This window comes from Adiantum capillus-veneris, chromosome 3 (genome assembly GCF_014529385.1).
Source record: "Adiantum capillus-veneris isolate H3 chromosome 3, ASM1452938v2, whole genome shotgun sequence".
Lineage (NCBI taxonomy): Eukaryota > Viridiplantae > Streptophyta > Polypodiopsida > Polypodiales > Pteridaceae > Adiantum > Adiantum capillus-veneris.
The window spans coordinates 144899165-144919133 of record NC_140933.1 but is presented as its reverse complement, the minus strand read 5'-3'; positions in this window follow the sequence as shown (position 1 = coordinate 144919133).

Below are 19969 nucleotides of genomic sequence, written 5' to 3'. Positions count from 1 at the left end.
AGGACCATACAAGAGAAGGTTAGAAGTATGTTGTCTAATGCACAGCTGCCAAATGGGTTTTGGGCTGAAGCTGTATCAACAGCTGTTCATCTTGTAAATAGATCTCCTAGCAAGGTTTTGCAGAAGGATTCAATGCCAGAGATGGTATGGTCAGGCAAGGTGCCCTCATACAAGCATCTCAGAGTCTTTGGCTGTGAGGCATATACTCACGTTCCAAAGGAATTTAGGAGCAAACTTGAGCCAAAGAGTAGAAAGTGCATCTTTCTAGGCTATGGTAATTATGGTGAGATGGGGTACAGACTTTGGGATCCCGAATCCAGAAAGGTTGTCCGAAGCAATGATGTTCACTTTAATGAATCCAAATATCATTCTAAACCAGAGAGGGTTGAGGAGATTAGAAGAGTTGTCTTCCAAGAAGATGGACCTGCACGTGCAAGACAAAATGTCCGGGCTCAAGAGGAGCAAGGACATGATAGATTGGAACCACAGGTTGTGGCTGAGCCTGAGCCACCTATTGTGCGTAGATCTGGACGTGTCACGCGACCTCCTGATAGGTGTGTTCCATCTATGAATTATGTCATGTTGACTGATTGCAATGAGCCTTTATGTTACAAGGAAGCAGTGCAAATGAAGGACTCCGGGAATTGGCAATTGGCCATGCAGTCAGAGATGACAGCTTTGCATAAAAACCAGACATGGAAGCTAGTTAAATTACCACGGGGCAAAAAGGCTCTACCCTGTAAATGGGTTTACAGGTATAAGATCACCGCTCATGATAGTCAGCCAAAGTACAAAGCAAGGCTTGTTGACAAGGGCTTTAAGCAAGAACAAGGCATTGACTTTGATGAAGTCTTCTCTCCGGTGGTCAAGATGACTACATTGAGATGATTTCTTGCATTGGTTGCCATATTAGATTTGGTGTTGCACCAAATGGATGTCAAGACAGCGTTCTTGCATGGTGATTTAGATGTGGAAATTTACATGCAGCAGGAAGAAGGGTTTGTTGAGAAAGGCAAGGAAGATTGGGTATGCCAGTTGTTAAAGAGTCTTTATGGCTTAAAACAATCACCGAGGGCATGGTACCATAAATTCCACAAGTTTATGCTTTCTCAAGGCTACAAACGTAGTGAGTTCGATCACTGTCTATATACAAAGAAGGCTAAGGATGGCAGTTGGCTGATCCTTATTTTGTATGTGGATGACATGTTGATTGCTGGCAAGCACTTGGAAGAAATTTCAGCTTTGAAGTCAAAGATGGCAAAATCATTTGACATGAAAGACATGGGTAAGGCAAGTCATATACTTGGTATGCGCATTGAGAGAGACAGATCAAAGAAGTTGATTTGGTTATCTCAAACAGAGTATATTGACAAGGTTTTGCAACGTTTCAATATGGAGAAGGGAAAGGCATTGAGTGTTCCATTGCCACCATATGTGAAACTTAGCAAACAAGATTGTCCTGTGTCTGAGGAAGAAAACGCTGAAATGGATAAGATTCCATATGCGTCTGTAGTGGGTAGTTTGATGTATGCAATGATTGCTACTCGCCCAGACATTGCATTTGCAGTGGGAGTAGTAAGTCGATACATGTCAAACCCAGGCAAGAAACATTGGGAGGCAGTGAAAGGAATATTGAGATACCTGAAAGCTACAAAGAGTATGCGTATATGCTATGGGAGTCAGGAGCTAAGTGTAAAGGGTTTTACACACTTAGATTATGCAGGTGACTTAGACAACTGAAGGTCTACGTCAGGGTATGCCTTTACATTGGCTGGTGGAGCAGTATCATGGCGTTCTAGATTACAAGATTGTGTTACTCAGTCTACTACAGAGGCTGAATATGTTGCAGCATTAGAGGCATGCAAAGAATCAATTTGGCGACTAGTAACAGATTTGGGAATCAAAGAAGAGATGCCTGTGTTATATTGTGATAGTCAAAGTGTTGTACAAGTGGCTCGCAATCCAGTTTATCACTCAAAGACAAAGCATGTGGATGTGAAGTATCATTTCATCAGGGAAATGCTCGAGGATAAGCAACTTCGGCTTGTCAAAGTTCACACCACAGAAAATCCTGCTGATCTACAAAGGACTTCCCTCAGAGAGCTTTGCGCATTTTCGCAAGCAGATAAGTGTAGGGTAGTACATCACTTCTCTACATCTCTCGTATATTAGCTTGTATAGTAGCTTCTCTCACACTTAAAGTACCACATTGGACTTTAAGTGGGAGGTTGTTGGGGTATAAAGCCCAATGTGGTCGCCCAGGTAAGTGGGCGGGCCGCCAGGTATGTACACATATTCTTTTGTAAAAACCTAATAAGAACTCACTATGCTCTACACATTACAGTAGAGAGAGTTCACCATATCGTCGTGCTCTTCTTCTCGCACTCTCTCTCACGTCGCACTTCCGCTTGTACTCCTTCAACGATCATTGGCTAGAGGGTGCACCCTCTTGCTATTGGACCATGTCAACATATATCCTTTCCTACTTGGCTAGAGGGCATTCCCATATGGTGCCATAAGTTGGGCTTACCCTTACAACTGGCATGGGAGGGTGGGATCTACGATGATGCAATTATGGACCCAAGATCTAGGATGCGCACACCCAAGATTACTTTCTGTAATCTAGGATACCCGAGATTACAAAAAATAATCTCAAGTACCTGCATTTTGAAAGTAATATAGGGTACTCCATGTTGGATCCGAGCAAGTGACCTCACCCTTGTGAGAGAGGCACAAGCTCTAACCACTTGCACTTCTGAAGAATGCGGGCCCTAATATACTTAAAACACGTGTGCAAAGCAGCAATGCCAAAATTAATCTAGGGTACCCTAAATTACTTTTGACGCTGCCGCGAAGAGCTACTGAGCTACGGTCTATTTTGGTAATTTTAGATGACCCCGAACACGGTGCCTCAAAATGGTGGCAAACACAGGCGGAATTTTCACCTATGGTACTGAGAACGATGGAGAGCTACTCTCTACTAACAGATTACCAATTCTCCTAGACCCCATTTAGACACATGAACCGAGGCTCAAGCCATGGCAGATGTGAAGGGCGATAGTAAGTCGAGCAGTTGGTCAAGCTTAAATTCAAGCTTAAAGTCAAGCTGCGACACAATCCCTGTTGCTCGCAACACAATATTGAAGGCATTGAAATTGAGGCATCTAGTGCAAAGAGGGCATTGATAGCAGTGTGCACTGCATTAAGCAGGGCTCGCAAGCTGTGGTTTGAGCAGGTCAATAAAAAAATTTGAAAGCAGACCAATGAAAGATTTCAGCAAGTAGCTTTTTTGGATTTCTAAAAGAAACCCTTAGTGTTGGGCTGGGTTAGGGGGGCTTTCATAGTTTTCAGTGTATGATGGAGACTTACCTTTCATTTCACATCCTGTCTTTACTTTTCCTGCATTCTATTGTTTTAGAATGCTAAAGTGAAGTTCCACCTTACATAATTTTAATAAATTTTACACACACACACACACAATATAAATATATATGTTTTTTTTGCATTCTATTGTTTTAGAATGCTAAAGTGAAGCTTCACCTTGCATAATTCTAATAAATTCTACACACACACATATATTAATTAGTTCTTTTTATTTCACCTTACATTTCACAACTTCACATGGCTTTACATTTTTTACATTTTGTAGCTTGATTCCAATTAGTGTTAACATTCAAGAAAGTCTCTTTTATTAAGCGGTTGTAGTTGATCAAGGTTGTAGTTGATCAAGTTTCTTCCTCGCAAAGAAAAAAACCAAAAATACTAGCAAAAATTTTGAGATTTGCAAAATGTTTGGACGACTTTCTCACATATTTCATCCATTTTTCGTTTACCATGGTTTTGAGCTAGCTAGTCTCGATTTTCAATCGGCTCAAGACTAAGCTGATGCAATCCTTTCCCAAACATTGATACCAATTTAAACAAATCACTTTCTTATTGTTTTTGAAAGCCGTCGTGACCCTTTCTCTTGTTTTTGTGATGGTTGTGGTGTGTATACGCACACACACACACACACCCTCCGAGGACTTGATAGTCTATAGAGAAGAATACAAGGAGCTATTTATAATTAAAAAATGAGTGTAAAGGTATGTTCACACACTTGTTAAGTGAGGGAGAAGGGAGAATCAACAACGAGCAGAGAGAGAGAGAGAGAGAGAGAGAGAGAGAGAGAGAGAGAGAGAGAGAGAGAGAGAGAGAGAGAGAGAGAGAGAGATTCATTGAGTGTGTCGACATCTTCACACACAGAGATTTTATTTATTTTTTGTGCTATCGACTTTGGCGACATCGATAGCATTATCTCTCGGATTACTATTTCGGCGTACTTCTTGGCGATTTTCTTTGGCATGCATGTGGAATCGACCATCGCGTTCTTCTTTCCTTAGCGTTCTTCTCAACGCTCCGCAGCGATTGTTCTTCCATGATATCGACGTTCCCGCAAACAGACTTTTTCTCGCAGACGACAGTGCTCATGACATGTGCGGGTGAGGTACCTCTATCATAGAGGAGTGACAACCACATCGGCATCGAGTACATCGATCGCATGTTCGACATAGTTTCAGCTTCGATTGCTTCGATCGAGCATGTTTTCGCTTGGCGGGGAAAATCGGCATCGACTTCCATAGTCTACATTGATACGCAGGCTTATAGGGAACATTTTGAGCCTACATACATCCAATTTACAAGGGGGCTTTTGAGCCTACATACACCCAATTTATAGGTTTCCAGATACGCACACATGTACAACATCTTTTTGGCATTCTTGGCATCCATTTGGCACCAGTTTCTCTACGGATGGTCATGCATTGACAGATGCATACTTTATTGAGCACACACGGTGCCATTGATTTCTTTTGAGAGCAGATATCATCGCAGGGATTTGTTTACTACATCCATCAATTTTTTGGCTTTCTCATGTAGTTGCGGTTACTGCCTATTGTACGCTGCGTGGAGCCATTTTTTGGCGTTTTCTCGGATGTTTCTGAGACTCGATCGGAAGAGCCCTTTCTGGGATTGTGGCTAGTCTTGAGTCTACTTAGCCTTTGGAGGGTCATTGGCGTGATTTTTTCTTAAGCTGGGGTGTTCTCAAATGTGGAGTCACTTTTGCTGATACAAGTTGTTGGAGTATCCCTCTTTCGGTTTCCTCGCCATAGGCTATCTATCTAGTCGGACATTTTTTCATGTGATACCGAGTTGGCAGTCACACAAGAGTTTGTTACATCAATTTTATGCCCAGTGGTTGCTTTTTTCAGTTTATGTGTTGATTTTGTTATGTCAGGTTTGAGACTTTGCTCCCATACAGAGAAGACTCTTTCGGATTCTTCTCGCGGGTCGACCATGTGCGTTCTTGGCACACTTGAATGCTAATAGCGAGTGATTTTGCTGCATTTAATCTTGAGTTTCTGCTCCTGTTTTAGAAAGAACTCTGTCAAAATTCTCCCAGACATTCCGCCATACATCTTTGATCATTTTTTCTTCAGTTATGGCTGCTAGTAGTGCTTCGGAAAGGGAAGACTATGACATGAAGAAGTTTGATGGCACAATTATATGATTTGGAAGCAATGTATGCTTTTATGTCTTGGTCAACAAGGTACTGGAAATGTCATTGAAAGAGCGTAGAGAAGATACTTACACTGATGATTAGTGGGAAGAGTTGGACACCTGTGCTATGGCCACGATTCGATTACATCTTGGCGAGACCATGTTATTCACGATTATGGACAAGACTATAGTACAAGAGCTTTGGGGAGTCTCTATGCACAACTTGGGATGGGAAAAGCGCTTCCAACAAAGTTTTCTTGATGAAGAAACTTATGGGTTTGAATATCAAAGAAGGTAGCAGTGTTTGTACACACTTGAATTAGTTCAATGGCATCTTTTCTCAATTGACATCAAAAGCATTGAATTTGACGATGAAATGAAGACCAATTTCTTGCTATGCTCTTTGCCTTATTCTTGGGATACGTTCAATACTGCGATAAGTAACTCCACACCAGGTGGTAAACTGAAGTTCAGTGATGTTATCATTGCTCACTGAGGAGATTCAACGTCAGTCTCTTGATAGTGGTGGGCATGGAGATGCATATATGGCAAGTGGCCATAATCACCATAGGCAAAGAATTGGATGTAATCGAAGCCGCAATCATTCATAGGATCATAAGGATCACCAAAATTGTAGCAAGAGTCAAGGCCGTGACTTGAAAAATGTTGAATGCTATCATTGAGGTAAGGAAGTCCATTTAAAGAAAGGTTGTTGTCTTTTACAGTGTGAAAAGGGCAAAGCTATTGTGAAGTCTGACGCTCCAAAGAGCAGTGTAAAGATAGAGGAGATCAATGTGGTTGAATTTCCACCTCTAGAGGTTGTTCTTGACATGCGTCAACAGTCGTCAAATGTGTTTGTTTTCACTTCCAATTTGAGTCCAGATGCGTTATTGGATCTTGATGAGCGTTATGCATGACAAACTATTAGCCCCAACGTGGTCTACTATAAGTCTGGGGGGCGGCTCAGACGAATTGGTAAGTAAATGCAACAAAGCAGCGGGAGTTCTAGTGGGGGGCAGAAACCAAATACTTTAAGAACTCCATTTTACATTGGTCCCCCTGGCTTTCCAAAGTTGTAGATCCGCCACAAAATCCCTATAGGATAGAAACAACCAAGAAATTGAATAATAAGGGTCTAAATCAACTTCGGCACTTTTGGAACAATGACATCAAGAGCTGGAAAACCATTGACCTTTTGGTAACCCAATACCAACTTAATATCTTGGACATTTTGCTCAACAAAGAGATAAAAGAGTTTACAGATGTAGTGATGCCAATCTGTGATTCGGAGTTTGACTAGAATGCCTGGAAATGGCCCGAAAGCAGTCTCTTATGGAAACCCCATTCTAAAGGCAGAAATCACATACAATGATGTTGGAGAAAAATTGGTTTATCCCTGTAGTCATGTGTGTGTGTGTGTGTTCACGTGTGTGTATGTGCGTGTGTGTTTACTTTATTTTTCCAATTGTACAAAACTATATAGTGAATTGCACCAATGAACATAAACAGTAGACTTCAAAGCATGACACAATCATACTTATACAATAAGAAAACATGATAATAAATAACTGAATTAATTCATCAAGTATGAAATACAATTGGCCACTCAGGAGGAGTAGGTACGTCCCCTGGTAGGTAAAGGAGAGATCAGTACCTTCCACCATCCAAACATCAAATCTTATGAGAATAGGCTACAATGAATGGGTAGACATGTACCAAGTGACCTATGCCACTTGTTATTGCTGTCACACCCCTAGAACAATCCCTTACTACTATCTTGAATTATGATTTTTTACAATGGTAGGTTCAAAAACCGCTTTAGCTTTTCTAGGCAAGAATTCCCTAGTCCTATAGGGTTCCATTGTAGGTGATTTAAGCTCCAATCCGGCCATTTGTAACTTATTATTAATTGCCTTCATGTTCTCTAGGTTATTATTCACCCTAATTCGTGCAGTCATACTTATTTTGCTTGGTTCCTGTGCCAGACAAGCATTCATTTCATGAGCATTGGCAATCATTGTACAAAAAATTTGAAAAATTTGACAGAGTTTTGTTTGTTTTTCCAAGCAATTTTCAAAAAAACCATAGTTGTAACACGGTTCCAACTATTCCAATTACCTTCCCAAATATGTTTCTTTTCCCTGTATGGAATAATATGTGATTCAAGACTACTTCAAAAAAACCCCATCATTATACTATTACTTCTCGACAAGCAACAAGCTGTCTTCCAAAAACTTTATCATTTATATCTTTCAAAAACACATTTATCAAGATGTGCATACGATCAGGTAAGCATAACCAAGTTTTACCAATAAAAAGAATTATTAATCAGATTATGTCTTCAAGACTACAACAACCAAGGTCTTCCTACAACCAAGTGACACTTGATCAAGCATGTGTATTCTTATCAACAATCCTGCAACTGGTTCCCAAAACCCATTTTAAATATAGATTTTGTATTGTTTTTTTGGACCATCAAATCCTTCTGATTATATTCAATAAGTCAGCCCTATTGTATGTCTCTTTTCCCAATTCTTTTACTGTGACATATTTTTGGATCAGAGATTATATTGCTAAAGGATATCCTAAGTTCAGTTGATCAAGTATAGGTTAATACTTTATCTATCAGATGTATGCATGCTTTATTAGGGATTATGAGAAGAGGGCATACATATCCTTTTAAAAAAAACCTCAGATTTCTTTAGCCATTACCCATCAGATGAGCAAGTACAGACCAGTACATTATGGTTTAGTCAGGTGGGCATACATATCTTTAAAAAAAAACTCAGAGTTCTTTAGCCATTACCCATCAGATGAGCAAGTACAAACCAGTTATTTATGGTTTAGTTAGGCAAAGAATCGAATAGGCTTATCATGTGCTTTATACCTTATTGGATAAGAGGCAAAAATACCTGCTTAACGCCACTTTGAATTTAAAGTTCCAACTCTCAGATGAGAAAGTACAACTAAGTATAACCTATGATTCGGAATATATGTCATTAATTCTTCATTGCCTGCCTCTTATCAAGCAATTGCGTTCATACTCAAAAAAAACTCTATCAAGTCAAAGTTCGTCGGATTAGGTGAGCGATTTACTCTTCGATTATACCAGGCCTATAGGACAACAGCCCCAAAATTTTATTTTTATTCGCTGATTTTTGTGTTATTTACAGATTCGCAAAGGCTTCATAAATCCTTAACACCATATACTATGCTCATTTCCTATGCAGATTAGTATGATACAATTGCATCAATAAGTATTCAATTATGTGCACATATCCAATCGATGCAAATATGAAAATTATTTTATGCTTTATCAATCAATACCTGCTACCCAAATATATGAAAACCTAGTTTGTACTTCACTCACCAAATAGTATCAAGACAATGCTTAATTTCATTGTGTGTGTGTGTTTAACCGCGTGCCATACTCAGTAGATCAAAGCGTAGATCTACCTGTGAGGTAGTCATCTTCTTGTATTGCTATGGAAGTTGTAGTGTCAAGGAATTCCCTCATCGAGCATCTTTCGCCTTCCTCAGTTGGGGCCAGACCCCAAAACTTCTTTGTGCTCTGATGAATGTGTGTGCGCAATTGATAGGGTGCACGATTGATGCAAGCTATGGTTTTCGTTTTTTGCTCATATATGCACCATTGAAAGTGATTCCTTTCCCTCGCACTCACTGAGTTTGAATTAAAGTGAGCCCATGTGCCTTCCTTATTTTTTTCCGTCTTAGAGACTTATCCTCCATGCTTAGCAATAAATTTGTCTAATTTTATAGAGATTCCAATTTAGGCTTTATTCTACTTAGCTCCAGCATATGAGCTCATTGACTGCTATCATGTGTCTAGAATATATCACATTTAGAACCCATTCTCACGAAGACTTGAGTATACTTATGGTACAAGGGTGAAAATGTTTATTATTGTCAAAAAAATCCCTCTGATACATCCATATGCAGAACCATCTCCGCAATTATGGCATAAAACCTTTCCCAAAAACTAAAAAAACTTGCTATTGATGTTGTTTATTATTCATCCACTGCTACCTTTGCCTAACAGGGGATGTACTTGTCTGACTGATTTCTGCATAAGTAAAAAGCAATAAGCACATTAACTGGTTCCAGTGTCCTCTTGCAATGTGTGTGTGTGTGTGTGTGTGTGTGTGGGGGGGGGGGGGGGGGCTCCCCCTTCCATAGGGTAAGGTACACTTAGTGGGGGGTAGGCCCACTAAGTGGATATATCCCCTCACCAAGTGTTTTGATGATATCAATAGTGTCAAATTGTGCTCCAAGAAACTGATTGTTCTACAAAAATTTCTTGATGTATTTTGTGACAACCTGCTTAGAAAATCCATTGTTTTCAAACATGTCAATTAGACGTACTATGTCCTGATATGCAAATGATAGGTGTGATGCATTATATACAATTGGCATAACTTGTGATATGCATACTTTAGCGGCCATTGTTTTAGGTCTATTAGCCGATGCGTGTATAAATGAGATACTATTTATTGGTAATCCGTCCTTCTTCTAGAAAGTAGATGAAGTAAAGTCCCCAATATACAGTCGTTGCATTTTGATTCTTGTGCTCAAATATTTAGCACCATGTGTATCAGATGTCTGCTTCATATTGATGATGTCCAAAGGATATATGGTAAAGGGGTCCCCAGGAGACAATGTTTTATTATGGTTTAAACATTGTAGTACAAACTTGTTGTTAATGAATAGTAAAACATCCATAAACCTCCATGAGTAAAGAAAAGCAGCCATCATTTCCTATTCGCCTAACTTAGCGAGTTAATGAAGCTAAGTTCCAACCAAGCCAAATATAAGTTACACCAGATAGGGGAACAAGAATATCCCATTGGTATGCCTTTCTTTTGTTTGTATATATCCCACCCAATTTGAGTGTAATAATTATCCAATACAAACTGGTTTAATCCTTTAAAATAATCAAAGGACCAAGTGACTTCTTTGTATTTTTTGGTGAGGCATATCTGTTTTTTTGTTCGTTTGAAACCTATGTAACCTGAAGATGAAATGATTCTCAATATGTCATTCATAACTATGAGCAATCCATTAACACCATCATGGGGAATGGCTTCATAGTAGGCCTTGATGTCAAGCAAATATATAGAAAATATTTGTGAAGGTAAGTTTATAAGGAAATCAAACTGATTATTGATTAACCAATAACAACTCATCTGTGTGTGAGAAAACATTATATATTTAAGATGCAAGTGTTTAGTGATCTCAATAAAGCCAGTGTTCAAAGCTGACAACACGGATTATATTATGGCTCTGATTTTTGAGAACACACAGTTGTGTACATTTATAATCCATCGAAACTCCTTCTTGTGAAGCTTATAGTTCCCCATTAGGTAAGGTAATGTAGGTGTTTTAGGTGTTTCCAGGTCCATACTCTTACAAAATCCATTAACTTCTTCTATTAGTTCAGGTTCAGATAGAGGAGCTCTATAAAGTCTTCGGAAGGAAGTCTAGTTTTTGCTTTGATCCTTGCTAACTTCTTGCAAATGAAGATCGAAGTTTGTGCAAATGTATCAATACCATATATATATATATATGAACTGCATAACATAATTTAGTTCATCAATTAGATCCTCGTTTAAAAACCAAGGTGTTTCATTCTTCCTAAAGTTTGAAAATGTCTCATGAAACAGTTCAAGGATCAAGTTTTTGATATATTCATGGTGTTCCAAAGTACTAGACACATGCATGATGGTGCATATCGTATCCCATGCTTGGCAGAACTCTTTATATAATTAATCATAGGACTATGATTGACAGGAACACAAGGTATATGGGTAAGACCTTTACGAATAAATTCCTTAAGAAGAGGGTGTTTGAATACATTGGGTGAGGTAGATAAAACATGTTTTCCAATATTCCCAAAGTCTACTATGTGGTAAACCTATTGTGCGAGAGACATCCACATTCTTCATTATCATCAATGAACTCAGCAAATGTGGATCTTGGCTTATATAGATACTGAGCTATGTTTTTAGCGTACCTCCACCCAAAGACAACTTAAAAATATGATAAGGACCTCAAGATACTAAAATGAGTGAAAATTCTATTAAAGAATGAGGTAGGGTGGATAAAATCCATGAATTTATTACAGATTCTTCTTGGATGTTGTATTCCAAAGTTTTGGTAGTGTCTCCTAGATCATTTGAGCCCCGAAATTGCCGTGGTCTTTTTGTGGAGGAAGAGGCAAAATTGCTAGGGTGTTGATAATTCTCTTCATTGGTTCCTTTCCTTTCATAGGCTTGAGGATGCTTTCAATGGTTTGGGCAATGGGAGTGGATTGAATTTTGGGAAGAAGAGGAGTTCCAGGGGGGTAAACCTTCAGATCTTTGACAGCTTCAATTAGTTGCTCATGAAAGGCATAATATACAATGATTGCATGGCGTAACTCCACAAGGAAGGCAGCCACCCAGGCAATGAAGGCATAGATCTGTGCTGGTCCCAAAGAAAATTGGAAGAATTTGGGAAGATTTTGAAAAACATTCTAGAGTAGCTGGTCAAACCATTATATGGAGGCCGAACAAGTCGAGTTAGCATCCAATTTCCTGCATTGGCATTTGACAAAAGGTCGATAAGTGTTCCAGCAGCTCTTCAAGAATCTTTTGTGGTCCTTGAGTTTGTCTGTTAATGCCAATCCTTTGGTCCTGGCAATGAGCTTCAAGTTGGGACATTTGTTCGAGTCCACATCTGAAAGTTTAACTTGGGGGAGATCAAAAGGTAAGTCAAAAGAAAGTAGGTGTTTGGCTTGAAGAGCTAAGGTTTGGCATTGATCTACTACTTCACGGGAAAGGCTACATAAGAGAGCTATAGCAGAGATAGTACAAGGGGCACTATAGTTAATGAGCTCAAAATCCCAGAGTTTATTGTCTAGATGAATGGCATCAAGCTCTACTTGTCTAGGAGAAAGAAGAGGAACAGCTTCCGAGAAAACTTTCGAGATAGTTTTTTCACCTTTATCAGAATTTGAGATAGCTAGAGATGATATGGCTTCTCTTTCTTCAGGGTCAAGGAGATCAAGATCGAGTAAGGGGTTAACCACTTTCTTGCTATGTTTGATTTCCAAGGGAGCTGCAGAGAGATTGTTGATGAGGTATAACTTATTAACAATAGTGGGGAGGGAATTAAAGTAGAAATCCAAGTCTGTACGATCTTGGAAATCAATGAAGCATAGAGAAATAAGAAAGCTGTCTAGAGAGGAAAGAAGCTTAGGAAGATCTTTTCTTAATACTGCTAGAAGGGAAATCCAATAATTGATTGAGGCTATACTAAGAGTAGACAAGGAGTGACCGGAAATGGTCTCTTTTTCAAAATCCAGAAGATTCTTATGAAAACCTGGGCCTTTAAAGTAAGAAGTATTCACTAAGTCCCCAACGGTGGAATTGGAAGGTCCTTAATGTTGGCTTATCCGAGTTTAGTCAAAGATGAAATCCATCCAGCCTTATATAACGGACATCAAGATAAGTATATGCTATTAGGATGGTGTAATTCACTTTATAGTGACGGTACTGCTTGGAATATAGTGTGTGTGTTTACTTTATTTTTCCAACTGTACAGAACTATATAGTGAATTGCACCAATGAACATAAACAGTAGACTTTAAAGCATGATACAATCATACTTATACAATAAGAAAACATGATCATAAATTACTGAATTAATTTTTCAAGTATGAAATACAACTGGCCACTCAAAAGGAGTAGGTACATCCCTTGGTAGGTGAAGCAGAGATCAGTACCTGCCACCGTCCAAATATCAAAGCTTATTAAAATATGCTACAATGAATGGGTAGACAGGTACCAAATGACCTCTGCCACTTGTTACTGTTGTCACACCCCTAGAACAACCCCCTAAAACTATCTTGAATTATGATTTTTTACAATGGTAGGTTCAAAAACTGCTTTAGCTTTTCTAGGCAAGAATTCACTCGTCCTATATGGTTCCACTGTAGGTGATTTAAGCTCCAATCTGGCCATTTGTGTCTTCTTATTAATTGCCTTCATGTTCTCGGGTTATTATTCACTCTCATTCGTACATTTAGCCTTATTTTGCTTGGTTCCTGTGCCAGACAAGCATTATTTCATGAGCATTGGCAATCATTGTACTAAAAATTTGAAAATTTTGACAGATTTTTGTTTGTTTTTCCAAGCAATTAAAAAAAAAAACCATAACTGTACCACGGTTCCAACTATTCCAATTACCTTCCCAAATATGTTTCTTTTCCCTATATTGAATAATATGTGATTCAAGAATGCTTCAAAAAAAACCCATCATTATACTATTACTTCTCGACAAGCAACCAACTGTCTTCCAAAAACTTTATCATTTATATCTTTCCAGAACTACTTTATCAAGATGTGCATATGATCAGGTAAGCATAACCCAGTATTACCAATAAAAAGAATTATTAATCAGATTATGTCTTCAAGACTACAACCAAGTGACGCTTGATCAAGCATGTGTATTCTTATCAACCATCCTGCAACTAGATTCCCATACCCATTTTAATTATAGATTTTGTATTGTTTTTTTGGACTAGCAAATCCTTTTGATTATATCCAATAAGTTAGCCCTACTGTATATCCCTTTTCCCAATTCTTTTACGGTTATATTTTTTGGATCAGAGATTATATTGCTAAAGGATATCCTAAGTTCAGCTGATCAAGTACAGGTTAATACATTATCTATCAGATGTATGAATACTTTATTGGGGATTATGAGAAGAGGGAACACATATCATCAGATGAGCAAGTACAAACCAATACATTATGGTTTAGTAAGGCGGGCATACATAGCCATTACCCATAAGATGAGCAAGTACAGACCAGTACATTATGGTTTAGTCAGGCAAAGAATCGAACAGGCTTATCATGTACTTTAAACCTTATTGGATAAAGGCAAAAATACCTGCTTAAAGCCACTTTGAATCTAAAGTTCCAACTCTCAGATGAGACAGTATAGCTTAGTAGTATAACTTATGATTTGAAATATATGTCATTAATTCTTCACTGCTACTTATCAAGCAATTGTGTTAATACTCAAAAACATCTCTATCAGGTCAAAGTTCATCGGTTAGGTGAGCGATTTACTATTGTATCATACTAGGCCTATAGGACAGCAGCCCCAAAATTTTATTTTTATTCACTGATTCCTGTGTTATTTACAGATTTGCAAAGGCTTCATGAATCCTTAACACCATATGCTATGCTCATTTCCTATGCAAATTAGTATGATACAATTGCATCAATAAGTATTCAATTATGTGCACGTATTCATTTGGTTCAAATATGAAAATTCTTTTATGCTTTATCAATCAATACATGCTACCAAATATATGAAAACCTAGTTTGTACTTCACTCACCAAAGATTATCAAGACAGTGCTCATATTTCATCATGTGTGTGTGTTTAACTGAGTGCCTTACTCAGTAGATCAAAGCATAGATCTACCTCCGATGGAGTCATCTTCCTGTATTGCTATGGAAGTTGTAGCGTCAAGGAATTCCCTCAATGAGTATCTTCTGCCTTCCTCGGTTGGGGCCATACCCCAAAACTTCTTTGTGCTCTGATGAATATGTGTGCACAATTGATAGGGTGCAGGATTGATGCAAGCTATGGTTTTTTCTGTGTGCTCTTATATGCACCATCAAAAGTGATTCCTTTCCCTTGCACTCACTGAGGTTGAAACTTCACTCACCAAATAGTATCAAGATAGTGCTCATATTTCATCATGTGTGTGTGTCTAACCGAGTGCCATACTCTGTAGATCAAAGCGTAGATCTACCTGCCAGGTAGTCATCTTCTTGTATTGTTGTGGAAGTTGTAGTGTCAAGGAATTCCCTCAACAAGTATCTTCCACCTTCCTCGGTTGGGGTCAGACCCCAAAAATTCTTTGTGCTCTGATGAATGTGTGTGTGCAATTGATAGGGTGCACGATGATGCAAGCTATGGTTTCCACTGCGTGCTCTTATATGCGCCATCAAAAAATATTCCTTTCCCTCGCGCTCATTGAGGTTGAATTAAAGTGAGCCCATGTGCCTTCCTTATTTTTGTCCGGCTCGTAGACTTATCCCCCATGCTTAGTAATAGTTTTCTCTAATTTTATAGAGATTCCAATTTAGGATTTATTATACTCAGATTCAGCTTATGAGCTCATTAACTGCTATCATGTGTCTATATTATATCACATTTAGATCCCATTCTCACGAAGACATTGAGTATACTTATGGTACAAGAGTGAAAATGTTTGTTATTGCCTAAAAACTCCCCTAGATACATCCATATGCAAAACCATCTCCGCTTTTATGGCATAAAACCTTTCCCAAAAACTAAAAAAACTTGCTATTGATGTTCTTTATTATTCATCCGTTGCTACCTTTTCTTGACGGGGTATGTACCTATCCGATTGATTTTTGCATAAGTAAAAAGCAATCAACACATTAAGTGGTTCCAATGTCCTCCTATAATGTGTGTGTGCGCACGTGCGCGCGTGCGTGAGAGAGAGAGAGAGAGAGAGAGAGAGAGAGAGAGAGAGAGAGAGAGAGAGAGAGAGAGAGAGAGAGAGAGAGAGCACCATGCACTACAGTGTGTGTGAGTGAGAGTGTGTGTGTGTGTGTGTGTGTGAGAGAGAGAGAGAGAGAGAGAGAGAGAGAGAGAGAGAGAGGGCTCTCACACTGACACTAGAGCGAGATGGGAGGGAGAATAAGCATCGGTTTTACAATTAGCAATCAAAAAAGAGACAATCGATGAAATCCACAATTGAAAATCAAAAATAAAAAATCGACATCGATATCTATGAAATTGAGAATTGACAAAATTGAGAGTTGACGGAGTTTGGAAATTTCAATCCGACAAATCCAATGCAAAAGATGTGCAAGCCCAAGGTAGGATTAGACCTCAATAGACGGCAAAGGTGGATGACGGGAGCGAACTCTGACAATTCTCGGCTATTTTTGAAGGTTTTTACGCTAGATTTCTTTGAGCTTTGTCAGTGCTCTTGCTTTTGGGTTGTTTGACTTGGAATTCAAAGGTAAATCTCAAAATTTATAAGTGGGATTTCACTAAATCTAGGTTTTCTCGAGCGCTTAAAGGCAAATTAGTATTTTTGAAACAAATCTCAAAATTCTGTAAGGGGGGTTACACTAAATCGAGTTGAGGCATAGTGCTTTCTCCTCAAAACTTAGAAAACTTGCATATGAGAAATTTTAGGGGCAACTTTATTATATTTAAAGCCTTTTACACTCAACTTCTCTATATACTTTGTAGGTTTCCTCACCTTCAAATCTATAATTTAGGGATAAAGTTCAAAATATGCAGTGGGATTACACTAAATTGAGTAATTTTCAAGCATTTGGCTATACCACATCTTTTTTCAAACATTTTAGAGGCAAATTTACTATATTTGAAGTTTTTTGCATTAAACTTCTCTACACTTTGTAGATCCTCTAAAGCTTAATTTCTTTTCTATAATCTTTGTAGTTTCTTTGTTTTTTTAAATGCTTTTAAGAGCTTGATTTGAACTAACTCCAAAACATACCCGAACATTTTTGTAAGCACACTATATCTCTTTCAAGGACCTATCTTCTTCTTCTCAGCAAGCTGCTTCCTCCTGCTTGTTTGCTTGTTGATAAAAGCCATTCACAATTAGAGATAAATCTCAAAAAAATTAGATGGGATTATACTAAACCTATGTTTTTTACTCCAATCATTGTGGGTGTCCTAACATTCAAATTAAATCTTACGAGTGTGTGGCCCTTCCTATGGGGATATATATATATATATATATATATATATATATATATAATATATATATATATATATATATATATATATATATAGATATAGAGAGAGAGAGAGAGAGACCTTTTCTTGGAACCCAATCCACTTTCTTTCTTTCTTTTACTTGGTCTCTCTCTCTCTCTCTCTCTCTCTCTCTCTCTCTCTCTCTCTCTGTCCCCCCCCCCCCCCCTCCAAGCCCTTTCCTTATGTCACGTGGCAAGGGCCTCCAAGGTGCATTAGAGATAGTTGAGAAAATTTGTAGGTGAGATTATACTAAACCTAGGTTTTTCTTGAGCACTGGGGTACACAATAGATTTTTTCTATTATTCAATACTCCATTATCTATACTCTTTATTATGGAGTTTGAAAAATTTATGGAGGAGAGGGCCTCCACGCATTGTTTTTTGGGGTATTTGCATGGCTTATTGGATCAACACCCAAATTGATATGTTGAGTCTATGTTGGGTCGTCCTCCTGACCATAGACACATTAAAGAGCCTATGAGGTTTGAGTGAGGTAGATCAAATTCTATGCGATTCCATCTTTTTTCAATGACGTGCAGTAATCAAAATCATACACCTGACAACCTTTTGTCAGCCCATTAGGAAATTTTGGAGCTCATTTGGAGGGCCTTCTAAGAAAATGTATTTTTTGCACTCTCTCTCTAGAAAAAATGGCAAATAAAAGAGCTGGGTCTTTCATAGTAAAACTTCAAAAAGCGTACTTTAAGTAGATTCCTTACTCTTCTGAACATTCGTTCGTAGTGATTGAGGGATAATCCTCTTTTCATTTGCATTGAATGAACAACGTCAATACGGAGGGAATGAGGCTAACATGGAGGGACGAATCCGCAACCGCTATTCACTTTCCATTAAACTTGCACATTTGGCTAATGGCGCACTCCTCAAATGGCACAAATGTTACCCAGAAACGAGCCAAATATCACCTTCACATTGATTTGGACAATGAGTACCAACCATTGATTAAGCGCAGTAAAACAAACACACATATACCTCCCGCCTCCATAGACACGCTCAGAGCTCAAGGAGCTAAACACATAGATATCTGGACGAGAGGATCTCTCTACCCTAAGAATCCAATAACTAATGCGTCTCCACCGTTTGTCAATCCTACAAGCTTATTGACCTTTGCTGGTGATGGAGAAAAGGGCCTTCTGGGTTATTGTAAATCGCTTACAAGAGAAGCTGAAACTTACAAGAGCATTCTCCAAGCTCAACAATGTGAGATTGTTCGCCTTTCACATTTACATTCTACAGATCAGGTTACCATTTTGCAACATAAAACAGAGGTACAAGAACTCAAAGGAAAGGTGCAAAGTTGTCAAATGAAGGACACCATCTTGGGTGGTCGTATCCGAAAGAAGAAATTGCGCAATCTTGAAACATTGCAGGTTGCATCAGAAGGTCTCAAGAAAAGAATCCGAGCATTAAGGTGATGCTTCTTGGTTGGCTACATTGTCTTAGTTAAGTAATCTCTTTGTTTTTTCTTGTTATGCATTGTTTTCATGTGCCTAAATAGTGTTAGTGAAGCAAATTTTTTGTTATTTACTTATGCATTTTCTTCATGTAGAGATTCAATCTATCCTGACAAGGAAAACATTGACCCCAAAGCCAATATAGGAAAGAGATTGAAGCCACTTATAAGTAGAAGCCTGGCAGCAGATATAGTACATGACAAGAAGTTTAAGGTTCTACAAAGAAATGTAGTGGACCGCTTTATTTCAAAGAACTCAGTGCCTGCAAAAGAGATACAAGGCACACTTGGTGTAAGCAAAAGAGGATATTCGGCTATCCAAAAGTCTGTCTCATCCATCTTTGTTAGGAAGGGTATAAAATCCAAAATTCTACCATCAGCCTCAAGTGTTTGGAAAGAGAGGCTTCAGCTTAACGAGGCACAGGGAGACTATCTTGGACAGCCCTTTCATATTAAAGCAACTTACAGTGGCCATGGAGCGAACATGGCATATGATGAGTTCAACAATATTTTTATGGACCTGCGGATACTACAGAAGAGAATGGTGGAGTTTTACAACATCACATTTGAAGAGTCACGTGGGCTATTACATTTTGTGTTAAAACTGGATGAGTGTGATCTTGTTAAAGAGAAAAAGCTAGAGCGTGTTACTATTACTTTAATGAATAGAGCCCTCTCAAAGTGTCCCAGTGATGATCCTTTATATTTTAGTGTTCAATCAGAATCTAACATATGGTGGCTTGGTGCGTTTGAGGTAAGCGATATTCTCAAGTAAGCTCAAATGTTCAGATCTACTTAAGTCTCATTTATTTTGTGTTGCAGGTAAAGAAAGAAGATCATGAGATTCTATATTGGGTGTTCCATCGAACTAATATTCCGGAGCTGATTGATCGACAGACTAACCAGGGAGAGGTACTACGTCTAGATGGAAGGGGAGACTTTCAAGTTCAGTGGCATCTTGCAGGTGACCTTAAAACATTAAAGTGCATGTATAATTGTGGAATGGGTGCAATGGCAAAGTCACCGTGTTTGTTCTGCATGGAGCCTGCAAAGGTCATGGACCCAAAGTGGTGGAGAAAAGCTCCAACACGTCACATTGAGGATCCTGCTTTTCG